The sequence below is a fragment of the Nannospalax galili genome, unplaced genomic scaffold (genome assembly GCF_000622305.1).
Source record: "Nannospalax galili isolate Female #2095 unplaced genomic scaffold, S.galili_v1.0 scaffold1430, whole genome shotgun sequence".
In the NCBI taxonomy this organism is placed as follows: Eukaryota; Metazoa; Chordata; class Mammalia; order Rodentia; family Spalacidae; genus Nannospalax; species Nannospalax galili.
This window is the reverse complement of record NW_008329126.1, coordinates 1,206,016-1,222,240: the sequence shown is the minus strand read 5'-3', so window position 1 is coordinate 1,222,240 and position 16,225 is coordinate 1,206,016. Positions and strand designations below refer to the sequence as shown.

Here is a 16,225-nt window from a genome sequence, read left to right as displayed (position 1 = left end):
CTGCCTCCCAAGTGCTGGGATTAAAGGCATGCGCCACCACGCCCAGCTTCTAAAGTTATTTTTAGTTCCATACCATGCTACTTTTTTTTGTAGGGGTTTATAATTTTATGTATTTATTTGGGGGGAGGAGAAAGGGTCTCCCTGTAGCCCCAGCTGGCCTGGAACTCACTATGTAGACCAGGCTGGCCTTGAACTCACAGAGATCTGCCTGCCTCTGCCTCCTGAGTCCTGAGATTAAAGGCATGTGCCACCATGCCCGGCTAAGAGGGTTTATACTTTTTGTGCATTTTTTGCTGTGTATGAATGTTCTGCCTGTATGTATGTCATGCAATGCCCACAAAGGCCAGAAGAGGATGTTGGATCACCGAAACGAGTTACAGATGGCTGTGATCCACCATGTGGGTGCTGAGAACCAAACCCGGGTCCTCTGTAAGAGCAACCAGTGCTCTTAACTGCTGAGCCATCTCTCCAGTCCCCCTCCTTTCTTTTTTTTTTTTTTTAAACTTTTTGTTCAATTCATTTACTTTTAAATACTTCTGATAAGGTAGCCATGTAACCATCATCCAAAATGAAGAAACTGACCATTGCCAATGTCTTAGAAACTCTTTGAGTCTTGCTTTCTGATCACACAGCTCACTCCTCTCAATCATGACTTTTCTGTGCATTGTAAAAATGGTGACCTATATATTAATAAAAATATTTTGCTAAATTTCACCTGCTTTTGAACAATGTATAAGTGGAATCATAATGTATGCATTTTATTTCTCTCTCTCTCTATATATATATTTGTGTGTGTGTGTGTGTGTGTGTGTGTGTGTGTGTGTGTGTGTTTTCTCCCTGTAGCCCCAGCTGTCCTGGAACTCACTTTGCAGACCAGGCTGGCCTTGAACTCACAAAGATCCACCTGCCTCTGCCTCCCAAGTGCTGGGATTAAAGGCATGTGCCACCACACCCAGCTTTCTTAATATATTTTTAATGTACATTAATACATTATCTCTGGGGGACCATATAATGGGCTACTTTCAGGAATTGGTTCTCTCCTACCATGTGGATCCCAGGAATTAAACTGAGTTCATCCACTGAGGTTGGCAGCAAGGCCGTAACTTGCTGAGCTATCTCACTGGCCCTTTTGGTCATTGTTTTGAGATAGGGTCTCACTGTGAGGCCTCTAATACACGACAGTGTTGCCTGCTTCCCCAGCACTGGGATTACAGATGTGAGTCACCATGCACAAATTAGGAGTAACCAGGGAGACCTGGAACTTGCTGGTCTGGAACTTGCTATGTAGACCAAATTGGCCTAGATCTCAGAGATCCACCTGCTTCTGCCTCCTGAGTACTGAGATTAAAGATGTGCACCACTATACCCGTCCTTTTGTGTGTGATATATGTGTGTGTGTGTCTTTTTGAGACAGAGTCTCCCTGTAGCCTCAGCTGGCCTGGAACTCAGTATGTAGACCAGGCTGGCCTTGAACTCACAGAGACCTGGCTGCCTCTGCCTCCCAAGTGCTGGGACTAAAGGCGTGTGCCACCAACCTGGCTTATCTATATTCTTTTTGTTTGTTTGAAGATTTATGTGTATGAGTGTTTTGCTTGCATGCATATAAGTACAACATATGTATGTCTGGTGCCTGCGGAGGCCAGCAAAGGGCATCAGATATCTTGAAACTGAAATTATAGATGTTGTGAGCTACCGTGTGGGAGTTGGACCTGAGCCCGTGTCCTCTACAAGAGTAGCCACTGCTATTAACTGCTGAGCTATCTCTCCAGCCCCTATTATCGATATTCTTCTCACCACAAATGAGTTTTGCTTATTTTTTAAAAAATTACTTTTACTAAATTAAAAAATATTTAAAATTTTATATGTACGCATGTGTTGCCTGCATGTATGTAAATGCATCATGTGTACGCAATGCCCGCAGAGGCCAGAAGAGGGTGGAACTGGAGTTCTGGATAGTTGTTAGCCACCATGTGGGTGCTGGGAATCAAACCCAGGTCCTTGGGAAGTGTTCTCGACCACTGAGCCATCGCTCAAGCCCCTTTACTAAATTTTTTAGGTTAGAATAAAGTAACAGGTTTCATCATGATACTTTCATACATGTGTCATTATATGTTGTTCTCATTCATTCAAGCTTTGTCAATCTCTTTTTTAAAAAAATTATTTTGGGGGCTGGAGAGATTGCTCAGCGGTTAAGAACACTGATTGTTCTTGCAGAAGACCTGGGTTCAAATCCCAGCACCCACATGGCAGCTAACAACTGTCTGTAACTCCAGTCCCAGGGGATCCGACAGCCTCCTCTGACCTCTGTGGGCACTGCACAACACAGGTGCATTTACCTACATGCAGGCAATGCATGCATACACATAAAATAAAAATAAAATTTTAAAAATTACTTTGATTGATTTATTTTTTGTGTTTGAGGGTTATGCCTGCGTTTTCATAAGTGCACCCATGCCATGCAGTGCCCATGGAGGCCAGAAGAGGGCATCACATCCCCTAGAACTGGAGTTATGGATGGTTGTTAGCTGCCATGTGGGTTCTGGGATTTGAATCTGGGTCCTCTGCAAGAGCAGTCAGTGCTATTAATCACTGAGCCATCTCTCCAGCCCCCTAAATTTTGTCTATTATTTATCATTTAATTTTACTTTTGGGGGGGATGGGGTCTGTGTAACAGCTCTGCCTGGCCTAGCACTTGCTGTACAGATGAGGCTAGTCTCAAACTCAGAGTGATCCACCTGCCTTTGCCTCCCAGGTGCTGAGATTAAAGGCATGCACCACAATGCTTGGCCTTACCTATCTTTTAAATAGAAAATTTTTTTCCTGTCTTTTTTTCCTTATTTTTTATTATTATTATTATTATTATTATTATTATTATTTGGTCTTTTTTGAGACACATCTTCCTGTAGCCCCAGCTGGCCTGAAGCTCACTATATAGACCAGGCTGGCCTTGAACTCACAGAGATCCACCTGCCTCTGCCAAGTGCTAGGATTAAAGGCGTGCACCACCATGCCTGGCCTTCTTAATATTTGAAAAATTGATTCATATATTGCTTCATGTAGCAACTATTTTTCATTATCACTGCTTTATAATATTTCACATATGTGATCCATAAATGTACCACAATTTATTTATATATTCCACTGTTGTAATATTCCTGCAGCATGTTTGAAAGTTTCACAGGGTATAAATACAAGAAGTTGAAGCTGGGTTATAGGGATATATTCAGTATGGCTAATAAAGCAAACTATTTTTTTCTTTCCTATTCTTTCTTTCCTCCTTTTCCTCCTGCTCTTTCTCCTTCTCTTTCTCTTCCTCCTCCCCCTCCTCCTCTTCTTCCTCCTCCTCTTCTTTGACAGGGTCTCCCTATAGCCCCAGCTGGCCTGGATGGAACTCACTATGTAGACCAGGCTGCCCTCAAACCACAGAAACCCACCTGCCTCTGCCTCTGCCCCCCACCAAGTGCTGGGATTAAAGGTGTGCTTCACCACGCTCAGCCCCAAAATATTTTCTAACAAGTTGTTCCCAATAGTAGTTCCACTTGTAGAATATACCTGCTCCATGTTCTTGACAGAAAAGCCAAAGGTCCTCTCCAGTATGGCATGGCAATGAGCCTGAGCAGACCCAGGCTAATCCTTTTGTTGTTCTCAAAAACTTGGGCCATGGACATTTGCTCCCTCCAAGTAAGGGTAAAGGATTCATAATGTTGCTAGGTCTCTGTGCATGCTTTGCTGTCCTGGTCATATTAGTGTGTGTGTGGTGGGGGTGAATTTAATACCATAAAATTCTGGAGTCAAGTGGGCACCCACCCATAGGGCAACTTGTTCCTATACTAGTACTAGTAGGAAATGGGTGTAGGGGGACATGGAGAGAAAAGTGCAAGTACTATTTTCTGTGTGTCTCCTATGTTTCAAGTTCTGCATTAGAAGCTTTACATTTTGATCATATCATTTAATTCAAAATATCACCCTATAGGGTAGAGTTTATATCTCAGTTTTATAGAAAAGGAAACTGAGATTCAGAATAGGGATCACTTGTTCAAAGTCACAGAGATAGTGACAGAGTCAAGATTTCAAACCAGACTTATCTGATTAAAGAGCTCAAGTTTTTTACAATCCAAAGGACAGAGAAGGCTGCTCTTATCTTTGGCTTAGAATGCCATGACCATATGCTATTTAAATGATTATATATATCTCATTCATTGATTTAAGCTACATTTTCCTTTTACTGACTTTAGAGTCACTACAGAGTAAGTTCTTTTATCCTTTCTTTCTTTTTTTTTCTTTGGTCTTTTTGAGACAGGGTCTCTTTATAGCCCCAGCTGGCCTGGAACTTACTACATAGACTAGGCTGGCCTTGAACTCACAGAGATCTGCCTGCCTCTGACTCTGGAGTCCTGAGATTAAAGTTGTGTGCCATCACTAACCTTTAAGATTGTCTTCATCCTTTCTTTTTGTTTTCATTAAGAAAATTGGGTACATCAGCAGAACAGGTCCACTAGTAAACAAGATTTTTGTGATAGCTTTCTATCCATATGTCTAGGCCATTTATCAGAGGTGATTTTCTTTTTAAAGACAGGAACATGTCTTTAATCCTAGCACTTGGTAGGCAGAGGCAGGTGGATCTCTGTGAGTTTGAGGCCAGCCTGGTCTACACAGTGAGCTCCAGGGTAGTCAGGGCTTATAGTGAGACAAACAACAAGAACAAAAACCCTTATATATAGGAACACAGTAAAATTTGGCTTAAGATGCGATATTGGAAGACAGGTATGGTGGCACATGCCTATAACCCTAGCACTCTGGAAGTGGAAGCAGGAGGATCAAGAATTCAGGCTATCCTGGACTGAAAGTCTCAAAAAAAAGGAGTTAAGACTGAAGGAATGAAAAGGCTAAAAAGCTGAGTGAGGCATCAGTATTCCTTGATGGTAAAGACTCTGCAAATATTATATCTTATTACTTACTGTATTTAATATAGTACAGTGGGGGAGTTGAGGGTGTTTGAGAAAGACAAGTGGAACCTAAACATGCAGCAGGAAAATCCCAAGTCTGATACAGGAGTCATTAATGAAGAACCTAAAGAAACTTAAAAAGAAGGTGATGACAGGGAAAGGAAATAACTATCCAGGAAGGCTTTAATTGGTGTAGGAGAGTCTGGTCAGAGATGTGTAGGTTGTAAAACTGAAATGCCATGTGAAAACTCTAGTGCCCTGTGAAAACCCTGTTGTCCATGTGAACATATCGTGGGCAGTCTCCAGTTTAAACAGCCTTCATTATGCAATGCAATCCTGCCTTTTGACACCAAAGGCCAGTCTTATAAAGTGTCCTCCCTGAGGAGATGTTCTGACCTTATGGTGTGAGGTTCCCTAAGGCTCTTAACTCCAGACAAACCTGAATGGTTAACCAGAGCAAAGAGACTGGTGTTCCGATAAGGCCTTTGTGTCTTTTATCTTACAACTGGAGCCACAGTTCTTGGCAAGGGGCTGACTTTCTTGCTGAATTCTGATCACCTGTAGAAAGGCTTAAGAAACCTACTGGAGGCTTTGCGTCCTGAAGGCAAGGTGAAAACTGATAAGCAGACATCCAGCACAGTGGCCTCTCAGGTAAAATGCTAATCTTTATTTCAATCAGTGAAGCACTTAGTAACATCTATATCTTGCCTTACTCTAAGAACTATAAAGACAGGTGCTGGGGCTGGAGAGATGCTCAGTGGTTAAGAACAGTGGCTGTGACTGCAGAGGACCTGGGTTCAGGTCCCAGTGGCTAACAACTATCTGTCCATGACTGAAGTTCCAAGGAATCTGAGACCCATTTCTGGCCTCCTCAGGCATTGCATGCACAAGGGACACTTACAAACATGCAGGCAAAACACTCATGCACATAAAAATTTAAAAGACATGTATGTACTAAACCATAAGAAATGTCTTCAACGTGCACACAAAATCACTGCCAAATTAAAATGCTGAACTGTGTGCTAGTAACCATACTGCTGCTAGAATGCAGAGGAAAGAGACCAGTGGAAGCTGAAGAGATAACCCACTTAAAGAAAATGGGACTTCCAAGGACTAGAAAGATTCAGGAAAACAGGAGGAAGGATAAATTGGCCAGGATGAGGAGAGGTATAATGGCAATCCTGACAAATTCTAGAAGTTACATTAAAGGATGGATATTGGGGCTCATTGGAAAATAACATCTCAATTTTTATTTTATTTTATTTATTTATTTTACTTTATTATTTTATTTAGGGTCTCACCATGTAGCCCTGACTGGCCTGGAACTCACTGTGTAGACTAAGTGGCCTTGAACTCACAGATAGCCTACTGCTTCTGCCTCCTAAGTGTTGGGATTATAAGGTGTATGCCACCATACCCAGCTAGCATTGATTACCTATCCAGCTCCATTTCCTATTAAGGCACCTTTTCTCTTTCCTGTCTTTCCTTTTTGTGGTGCTAGGGAGTGAACCAAGGGCATCATGCATGCCAGGCAAGCACACTACACGGAGCTAGAGCTCCAGCCCTATCAAACTATTTTCTTTCCTTTCTTGATCTTACTCAAGCATGATCTGAAGATTCCTGTCTTAGAAATACAGGTGTTAGACTGTTGTTTAATAGAACACTGATAGCAAACAAGGTACCCTAGTTTGTTTCTTCATTGCTGTGACAAAACACTTTGACCACTACCAACTTGGGGAGGAAAGGGTTTATCTTACATCTTCCGGGTCACAGGTCATCAGGGAACGCAAAGTAGGAACTCAGGGCAGGAACCTGGAGGCAGGAGCTGGAGCACAGGCCATGGAGGAACACTGCTTACTGGCTTGCTCCCCTGGCCCCTGCTCAGCCTGTTTTCTTATGCAACTCAGGCCCACCTGCCCAGGGGTGGCACCAGCCACAGTGGGCTGGGCCCTCCCACATCACTCAGCAGTCAAGAAGGTGCCCCATGGACATGGCCACAGGCTAGTCCAATGAAGGCAATTCCCCACTTGGGGCTCCCCCAACCCAGGTATGTCAAGTTGACACTAAACCGATCCAGCACACAAGAGGAACAATAATGCTAAATCTTAAACTTGGATTGTCAAACTTCAGAATGAACAGTCACCAGGTTTGCTTTTTAAAATTCCGTAACAAGACTGAGGATATGCATTAAAAAATATTTATTATTATTATTATTATTATTATTTGCTTTACTTAGTTGGTGGGCAGAATGTGGTCCTTAATAAAGTTGACAACTTTACTCAGAAGTTTTCATACACATATTTTCAAAAATCCTCCTCTTGGGCTGAGAATATAACTCAGTGGAGGAGTACTTGTCTGGTAATTGGCCTTGATTCTGATCTCCACAAAACAAAGGAAAAACTTATTTATCTTATAAACTATTCTACAACACCACTGTACAATAGAAACCAAATGCAGTAATAAAAGCAAGACTAGAACAACTAAAATAGTGCAGATATTTATTTATTTATTTATTTTAGTGTGAATGTGGTTCTCAGGGATTGAATGCAGGTCATCAGGCTTGGTGGCAAGTGTTTTTACTCTCTGAGCCATCTCAACAGTCCCTTTTCTTCTTTTCTTTAAAAAAATTCTCTGTATGTATGAATTGTACATGGTACTGTATTACATAAGGACATTTTCATACAAGTATATGTTATATGAAAGTGTTAAGGTTCAGATAGCCCTGCCCCCTCACCAACAGGATCCCAAGGACTTCTCTTGCTCCTGAGAAAAGGGAACCTAGCTGATAAGCACCTTGGTCTTTGAAGTCAAGAGAAGCAGACTTTTCTCCACTGTTTGGTCAACACTCCAGGCTTCCCCTTTGATCTCCAAAGAGGACAGGTTTTAAGAGTCCTGCTCTCCCACTCCCCCCTAACTTAAAAAAAAATACATCTTCCCACCTTCTGCAGGAAGCAGAAGCCTCCCCTTTAAAAAGACCCCAGCTCAAGACCTGGGCAGACATTTTCCCTGCCCAGAAGGGAATCTGCCCCATGTGTTCCTTTGCTAATAAACCCTATTTTGATGGAGTTTTAGCTGTGCCTCAGTGCCTCATCATCCATTCGCTCGTTCTCCACCAACTTTTTACCTATCAGAAAGAATCTGCAATTTTGTATGTGTGCGTATGCCATGGTACATGCATGGAAGTGAGAGGAAAACTTTCCAAGAGTTGGTTCTCTCCTCCCACCATGTGGAGCCCAGGGATCAAACTCAGCTCATCAGGCTCAGTGGCAAGTGCCTTTACCCACTGAGCCACCTTGCTGAAGCTCCTTTCTAAACATTTTAAAAATATTTATTATTTTTATTTTATGTGTATGTGTGTATTGCCTGCATGTAGGTAAGTGCATCTGTGTCGTGCAATGCCCATGGTTGGATCCCCTAGAACTGGAGTTATGGACAATTGTTAGTTGCCATGTGGGTGCTGGGATTTGAACCTGGGTCTTCTGCAAGAACAACTAGTATTCTTAAATGCTGAGCCATCTCTCCAGCCCCTGAAGCTGCTTTTAAAACAAGCACCCTAGTGTTCCTGTTTTAGGTGGCCAGTGGAACATATCTTAAGAAATACTGCCCTAATCTTAAGTAGAACTGACTGTCAAATGCAGCTGCATAGACAGTGATATATACTGTACTTAGGTATACATGGGTTTATCTACTTTTGGGGGGAATTTATTGTCTCTCACTTACACTCTTTACAAATTCACATGGTTATCATGTAAGGACTGAGATGTAGACACCGCTTAAGTATGATTTCTGTTTTCCCAAATAGATTGTAATCATGGTAAAGACAAGGATCTCTTAGAGTTTTCTGACTTTACCCATGGCAGAAAGAGAGATCAATTTAAGGTATGAAGGTAGCTTGCATGCTTAGGATAAATCCTGGTAATCTTTACACAAGATTATTATTTTGAGACAGGATCTTACTATGTAGTCCTGGCTGGCCTCAAAGTTGTTATGTAGATCAGGCTGGCCTCCAACTCAGAGATCCATCTGCCTCTGCCTCCCAAGTGCTGTGATTAAAGGTGTGCTCCACCATCCCCGGCTTTACTTTTTTAAAAGATTCTTTTGTTTTTTAAGATTCATGTGTACATGTGTTTATGTGTGGATATGTACACTGTGTGCTTGAGGAGGCCAGAGAGGGCAGCAGATCCCATGCAGTTGGAGTTACAAGTAGTTGTGAGTCTTCTGAATGGGTGCTGGGAACTGAACTCAGGTCTTCTGCAAAAATAGCAAGTACTCTTAACCACTGAGCCATTTTTCCAGTCCCTTCTTGTTATTGTTGTTTAAAAAACATTTTAATGTATTTTTATTTTACATGTATGAATGTTTTTTGCCTGCACAATGTATGTAATGTATGTAAGTGTACCCATGTCATGTAATACCCCTAGAGACCAGAAGAGGTCATCAGATCCCCTGGAACTGAAATTAGGGATGGTTGTTAGTGCCCATGTAGGTGCTGGGAACTAAACCTGGGTCCTCTGCAAGAACAGCCACTGCTCTTAAACCACTGAGCCATCTCTACAGCACCCCTTTTGTTTGATTTCTTTTTTTTTTTTTTTTGAGACAGGGTTTCATGTAGCCTAGCTAATGTCAAAGTTGCTATATAGACAAGAATTTCCTTGTATAGCTGAGCCTTCTGCCTCAGCCTCCAGAATTCTGAGATTACAGACATGTGCCACCACGTCTGACTACCCCTTTACAAAACCACCTTGAAAAATATGGAAGCCATTTGATAAACTAGTATTACTAGTTTATTATTAAAAACTACTATTACTAGTATTTTTAGGGCTGCTATGACAGAATACCACATCACAGAAATGTCAGAAGTAGGTTTCTTCACATTTTTGGAGGCTAGAAGTCAAGATCAAGATGTTGGCAGAGTTAAATTTCTTTTGAAACTTTTCTCCTGTGTTTGCTGATCACTGTCTTCTTTCTGTGGCTTCAAAGGATCTTTTTTCTCTGTGTATATCTTAATCTCTTGTTATAAGGGCACCAGCCATATTTTATTAGGATCTACCCTAATGACCTTGTTTTAATTATATCCTTAAAGATCCTAACCCTAAATAAAAACCTCTCACATTTTAAAGTACTGCAGATTAAGACTTCACCATAGGAATTTGGGGATATACTTTAGTCTATAAAAGACCTCCAATTTCAGCTTCTAGAATGGATACTCATCCCCTTCTCCTCTCCCTGTTAGTCTTGTATAGTAAGTTTTCTCCACCCTTTGGCTCTTTCCCTTCAACTCTTACAGACATGGCTTGTGTGGCAAGAACTCATGGAGAGGAAGTCTAAAGAACCTACAGTAGGGATGGGCAAGTTTTGGCTTGTATCAAACAACACAACACAGGAGTGGTTTAAATTACAGGAGTACTGTCTTAAAGACACAGCCTGTTCTCTGCTCAGGTGTGTTAACATTTGGTGGTAAGACGATTCTTTGAAAGTGGTCTTGGGCTATCCTAACGAATCCTTAGTTTTCTTGCCTGTAGCTTTTTGTTTTGTGTCTTTCTTGAGACAGTCTGAGGAGGCCCAGGTTTGTCTCAAACCTGAAGGCTTGATTCTTCTGCTTTTGCCTCTTAAGTGCCAGAACCATAGGTATGCACTCTTTTTATAGTTCTTTTATTAGGACTTTGAGTACTTTTAAATTTTTATAAAATTGTGTGTGTGTGTGTGTGTGTGTGTGTGTGTGTACATGAGTACAGGTACTCTGGGAGTTACAGGCAGCGGGCCACCTGATGTGGGTGCTGAGAACAGAACTCAGGTCTTCTGCAAGACAGTACCTGTTCTTAACAGTTGAGCTATGTCTTCAGGACCCAATTTTTAAAAACATTTCATGTGTGTGTGTGTGTGTGTGTGTGTGTGTGTGTCTATGTCTGTGTGTGTCTGTGTGTGTATGCAACAGTGCATGTGTGGACTTTGTTGGTTCTCTCCTTCCACCATGTAGGTCCTAGGTATTGAACTCAGGTCATCAGGCTTGTCAGTAAGCACCTTTACCTGATGAGTCATCTTCCTTGAGAACTCAACAACTTAAAACCTGACCTGCGGATAGAACCCCAGGACCTTGTGAGGCAAGTGCCACTGAGCTACACCCCCAGGTCCTGAAAATTTTGAGGGCAAATCTGATTTTATGGAATTCCTAAAGCTAACAACAGCAAGATCCTGGGGACAAGAGATTGCATTCTTTTAAAAAAGAAGTAACCTCAAGGTGTTTAGTTTTTTCCTAAGTCACTTCATGCTGGCTTCATAGAGCACTACTATGGAGAGACAAAGCTTTCCAGGCCATTTTTAGTCAGCTAAGTGAAATATCTTGTTAAACCAGAAAGTCTTGCTCAATTATCTTTATCTTTTTTTTGTAAGCTCTTAGTTTCCTACCTTTGTTCAGTTGACATTTATCCCAATGACACAGTTACTGTAATATATGGGTCACTTTTGTAAGACTGACATTTTCTAATTTGTTTCCATTCTCTATTACTTTAAAAATGAGTGAGTAAATTATTAGAGATGTCACCACTTAATGGTAGTATGAGGGATCCCATTGTTCCTGTTGACCAATCTTAATATCTTCCTACCTCAGCTTCCATCTAAGAATTTGTTTCCTGGGGTGTGTCTTCCTTCCCTTTTCACTTTTCCCCCTCTGGCATTGAACTAGTTCTGGCCTATGGAGTGCTGTCTTCTGCACCTTTCCTTGCCTTCATTAATAGTTTATGTAAGGACTGTGAAAAATACTCTGGGTGCTCCATTAAATTCTAGCAATAGGTTAGAATTCACCCTATTTTTGTCAAATGGCTCTCATTGTACCCATGCCCAATGGCTGGATTGCCTTGGAACTTCTTCCAGTTGTCACTTTCAATGCACACCTGCCATGAAAGTCTTGCTGTGAAGTGATAAAACTAGAGCAATTGGTTGGCTTCACCTCAAAAGGTCTGGCACAACCCCACTGAAGGATGGAAGGCAATCTAAGAAGTCAAGACTCCTTGGCACCTACTCTCCCTGTTTAGTGCGGGCGTGAGGCTGCTGTCCTTTGTACCCCTGCCTTTTGAGTTTTCTTTACTCACACTTCGCAAGGCTCTGGAATCTTTCGGGTGGGTTGCTTTAGGCTGGGAGCAAAGCAAAGGGGCTGGCTGGAGTTCCAGTTTAAAGATTAGTTAGCCAGCACTGACTTGAGGGCTGTGGACGGGGACGATTCCCACTACATCAGAATGAGCAAGGCTGCGGTCCACCCTGAGCCGTGCATCGCCGCCTCGCCACGGTTCTGGGTTCCCTTCCCGCGCTACACGCCGGAAGGTCCCGGGCGTCTGCATCCCCGAGGGGAGGTCCAAGTGGGACCATTTCCTCCACTCCGCTCTCGACCGGGAGGAGGAGCCGGCAGCTGGCTGCACACCCGCCCCGGCAAAAGGGGCACCACCAGCAGCACGGATCCGCCCGCCCTCACACCGCTCGGCCCGGAATGGCAGAGCGGCGCTCGGACCATCGGCATCGCCTCACGTGGCCCCGCCCCGCGCCGCGCACCCATTGGCTGACGCGAGCCCGGCGCCAGCGCCTCGCCCCCTCCTGCAGGCGCTCTGACCGCGCGGCAGCGGGGAGCGGGGTCGGAGGTGAACGGCCCGGAGTAACCCCGGACGCTCGCGTAGCTCCCTGGGCCCGGCGGCTGAAGGGGCGGCTGGGCTGGGGGCGGGCCAGGGGCGGGGCAGGCCGGCCGAGAAGCCCCGCCCTCCTCATGCCGAGTGCCGGGCCGGCCTGGTGAGCGCCTGTCAGCCATCGCCGGGGCCGCGGGCATCGCCTCCTGCCAGCACGCTCGACGCAGGGGCTCCGCGACCACCGGCCCTCGTGAGCCGCCAGCCTGAGGTGAGCTGAGGTGAGGGCCGCCGTGAGGGTCCGACCCTGGAGGAGCTCAGGCCGGGGAGTTGCGGCAGCCGGCAGGGGGCCGCCTCCAGCGTCCGCCTGCACGCGGCCAGGGCTCAATCCTGTGCAACCCGGGCTGGCAGCCGGCTCCGCTCTCCTCTGCTCTGCGGCCTTCGGGTGGAGTCTGAGGTGGCGGGTCGAGACCCCGGAATCTGTGAGAAGGACGGCCCGGGGCCCTTAGGGAGGGACCGCGGTGCCTACCCGGTGGTCGCTGCCGACTTGGGAGTCCGATTCTCTCCTCGCCGCCTCGGCTCCGACCCTGGGCTCCAGGAGTGAGAAGACCACGTGGGAGGTGGGTGTCGAGGATTGGGTCTGGTTGCACGAAAAGTCTCCTTCCTCTTGCGGAGGAAGGCTTGCGGCTGCTGTGGCCCTCACTGTGCCTTTGTATCGCGGGGAGCGCCTGGCCGGGCGGGCTGTGCGGTTGCCAGTTCCTGCTCGCAGGATTTGAGGGTGTCCAGGGGGGACCGTAGTAAAGCGTGCTTGCCTGCCAGCTCCTCTTGCGGATTAAAAGCGCTGTGGGAGAGAAGATAGGACGTAGGGAGGCGTTAAAAGGCTAAAGATTTCATACGAAAATGTGCCTGAAGGTTTGCCCAAGTCAGGGTCGTATTAATTTTGGATTTCGGTACCCGGCAAGTGGACACTAGTGAACACTTGAAATCGGCTTTAAAAATCGGGAGTTTTATAGGCCTTGTGGGTTTTATAGAAGCATACAAAAGTATGCATACAAAAAGGCATACAAAAGCTCAGGGAAAATCATTTCAGTGTTTTTGTTTTGAGATTTTTAGAATAAATCAAAAGGTTTCTAGGATTTCCTGATTTTGTTTCTACATAAGCAGTTTCAGAAATTTCTCAAATGTGCAGAATAAATCTGATAACTTAGCTTTCCCTCTTAGAAGTTGGTCTCGATTTTGTTTCATTTTCCCCTCTGATCCCAGAGTTTGGGTTGGGAAGTGAGCTTTCTTTGGTTACATAGTTTCCTCTCTCTTAGGGGATAGAAATACCCTAATTTGTCTCTTGCTTCGTGAATGGTGATGCCCTTGTCTTCTGTCTTGAAGATTTCTGTGTTTATTTGGAAAAACATCATTTAACAGAGCAGGACCACTTTTGGCAAAAAGTTTAACAGGTGCCCGCTTGCTGCAAAGTAGCAAGTCTCTTCCCAAACTTCTTTTGCCTCTGTTTCTTTTTTTCTAAATACTACTTAATGCATAACAGGAGGAGTGATACGAACCCAAGAATAATTAAAATCTTGTAACCTGCATATATAAAAGATGTCCACAGTAGGGAAGCAGCCCGGAGGCAGAGGCAGGTAGATCTCTGTTAGTTCAAGTTCCATGCCTGCCAGGTCTCCAAAGCCACATCCAGGTCAGCCAGGGCTACCTAGTGAGACCTTGTCGAAAACAAACCATGTAAAATACTAATTTCTGAAGCTGCCTATGTTTACTAGAGTAGAAGTTTTGCTTATTTTGTTTTCCTAGTGCAAATGTAAGATTGTTTTTAAAATGGAAAGACAAGTTGGAAAGTGGTGGCCTTTCACTTAATTTATATTATCGGACAGTGATTAGGTAGTATCACGGAAATGTCATTGTGAAAGCTAGCCTTAGAGAACATTCATTTGATATTGACTTCTCTAAAGTGCTGTGAACAGGTTCAGGTGTAGAGCACTTTTTAGCTAATGAGTAGGAAATTTTTGCCTGTCACACAGACTGGTTTAACAGGTCCGAAGCAAGTGTTTTTCCTTCTTTATTTTCTTTTTATTTGGAGACAGGGTCGAAGACTCATGTGTGACTTTGAACTTGGAATCTTCCTGCCTCAGCCTCTTGAGTGCTAGGATTATAGGCATGTTCCACCATGCCTCGCTCTGTGTTTTTCTTTACTTGTTCTTTTTATTGTTGGTTTTATTTATTTATTTTATATTCATGTGTGTATGTGTGTGGCCATGCAGGTACTATGGCACATGTGTGGAGGTCAGAGGACTATCTTTAGGAGTTGGTTCTCTCCCTCCACCATGTGGGTCTTGGGGTTTGAACTTTGGGTCATCAGACTCAGTAAGTGTCTTTACCCACTGAGCCGTTTACCTTATCTCCCCCACCTTTTTTTTTTGAGACAGTGACTTGTTATGTTTTTTTTGAGACAGTGACTTGTTATGTAGCCCCCGTGGGCTTAGAACACCCTATGTAGATCATTCTAGGCTGGCCTCAACTCTCACAGCAGTCCACCTGTCTCAATCTCCTGAGTGCTGGGAATAAAGGCATGTGCTACCATTCCTGGCAGTCACCTACCCTTTAAAAAAAGTGGGCATCCCAGGATATTGATGAATGTGATTCAGCATGCAATATCATGTTGAAATGTCAGAAAGGTAGACTCTCCTTTTTTTCTTTTTTTTTCTTTTTTTTCAAATTTTGAGTGGCCAATACCTTAAATCTTGGATAAGGAAACAACTAAGAATAAAAATTGTATAATAATACATTGAAATTTAATGTTTCTAATTGGAGAGGAGAGGTGACTTTTGCAATTCAGAAAAAAAGCTGTCTTATTATCTAACTTGCTCTTTTAACTATTTTATTTATTTTTATTTTATGTGTATGAGTATATTGCTTGCATGTGTGTAAGTGCACCCATGTCCTGCAGTGCCCTCGGAGGACAGAAGAGGGCATTGGATCCCCTGGAACTGGAGTTATGGACAATCATTAGCCACCATGTAGGTACTGGGAATTGAGCCCAGGCCCTTTGCTGAGCCATTTCTCCAGCCCATCTAACTTGTTCTTTTAAAGAAGGTTATTTGTAGGCCAGGTGTGGTGGCGCACACCTTGTAACCCCCAGCACTTGGGAAGTAGAGGCAGGCTAATCTCTTTTGAGTTCAAGGCCAGCCTGGTCTACATAGTAAGTTCCAGGCCAGCTGATAGTACAGGGAGATCCTGACTCAAAAAAAAAAAAAAAACCCCAAAACCTCCAAACTTTTATTTGTGTGTGTGCATATTCATGTATGAGCCTACGTGTGGGGATCAGAGGTAGGGTCAGAGGACAACTTTGGGGAGTTGATTTTCTCTTCCACTGTGGGCTCCTGGGATTGATCCCAGGTCATCAGGCTTGTGCTACAGGCACTTTTACCCATTGAGCCATCTTGATACCCCTTAACATGTTCTTAAAGAATAAAGAGTAATAATAGTAGGACCATGCAGCCAGCATCTTTCCCAGCATTTAAATCATTAGAATTATGAAGAGGTGAATAAACAGTGGATTCATTGGTTGAAAAAAAAAATCTTAATAACTATTAAGGGGACTGCCATTTTAAGGTACTCTTCATTAATCTTCCACTTTAACAGATTTCTGTTTAACTACTTTTT

General features: G+C 43.8%; 1 protein-coding gene across 5 annotated transcripts in view; it reads left to right on the top strand.

Annotated features, from left to right (window-relative positions):
* Window positions 1–12,700: 12,700 nt before the first annotated feature.
* The window catches only part of Acaca (acetyl-CoA carboxylase alpha), a 284,858-nt gene continuing 281,333 nt past the window's right edge, over window positions 12,701–16,225 (top strand). For 2 of the 5 annotated variants that reach the window (XM_017797626.2, XM_008831304.2), the window contains exon 1: window positions 12,704–12,824. The gene's annotated coding sequence lies outside the window, so the exon portion shown is untranslated. Of the gene's footprint in view, window positions 12,835–16,225 lie in introns of all 5 variants that reach the window. The other 3 variants (XM_029562520.1, XM_008831314.2, XM_029562521.1) reach the window with 3 other exon arrangements.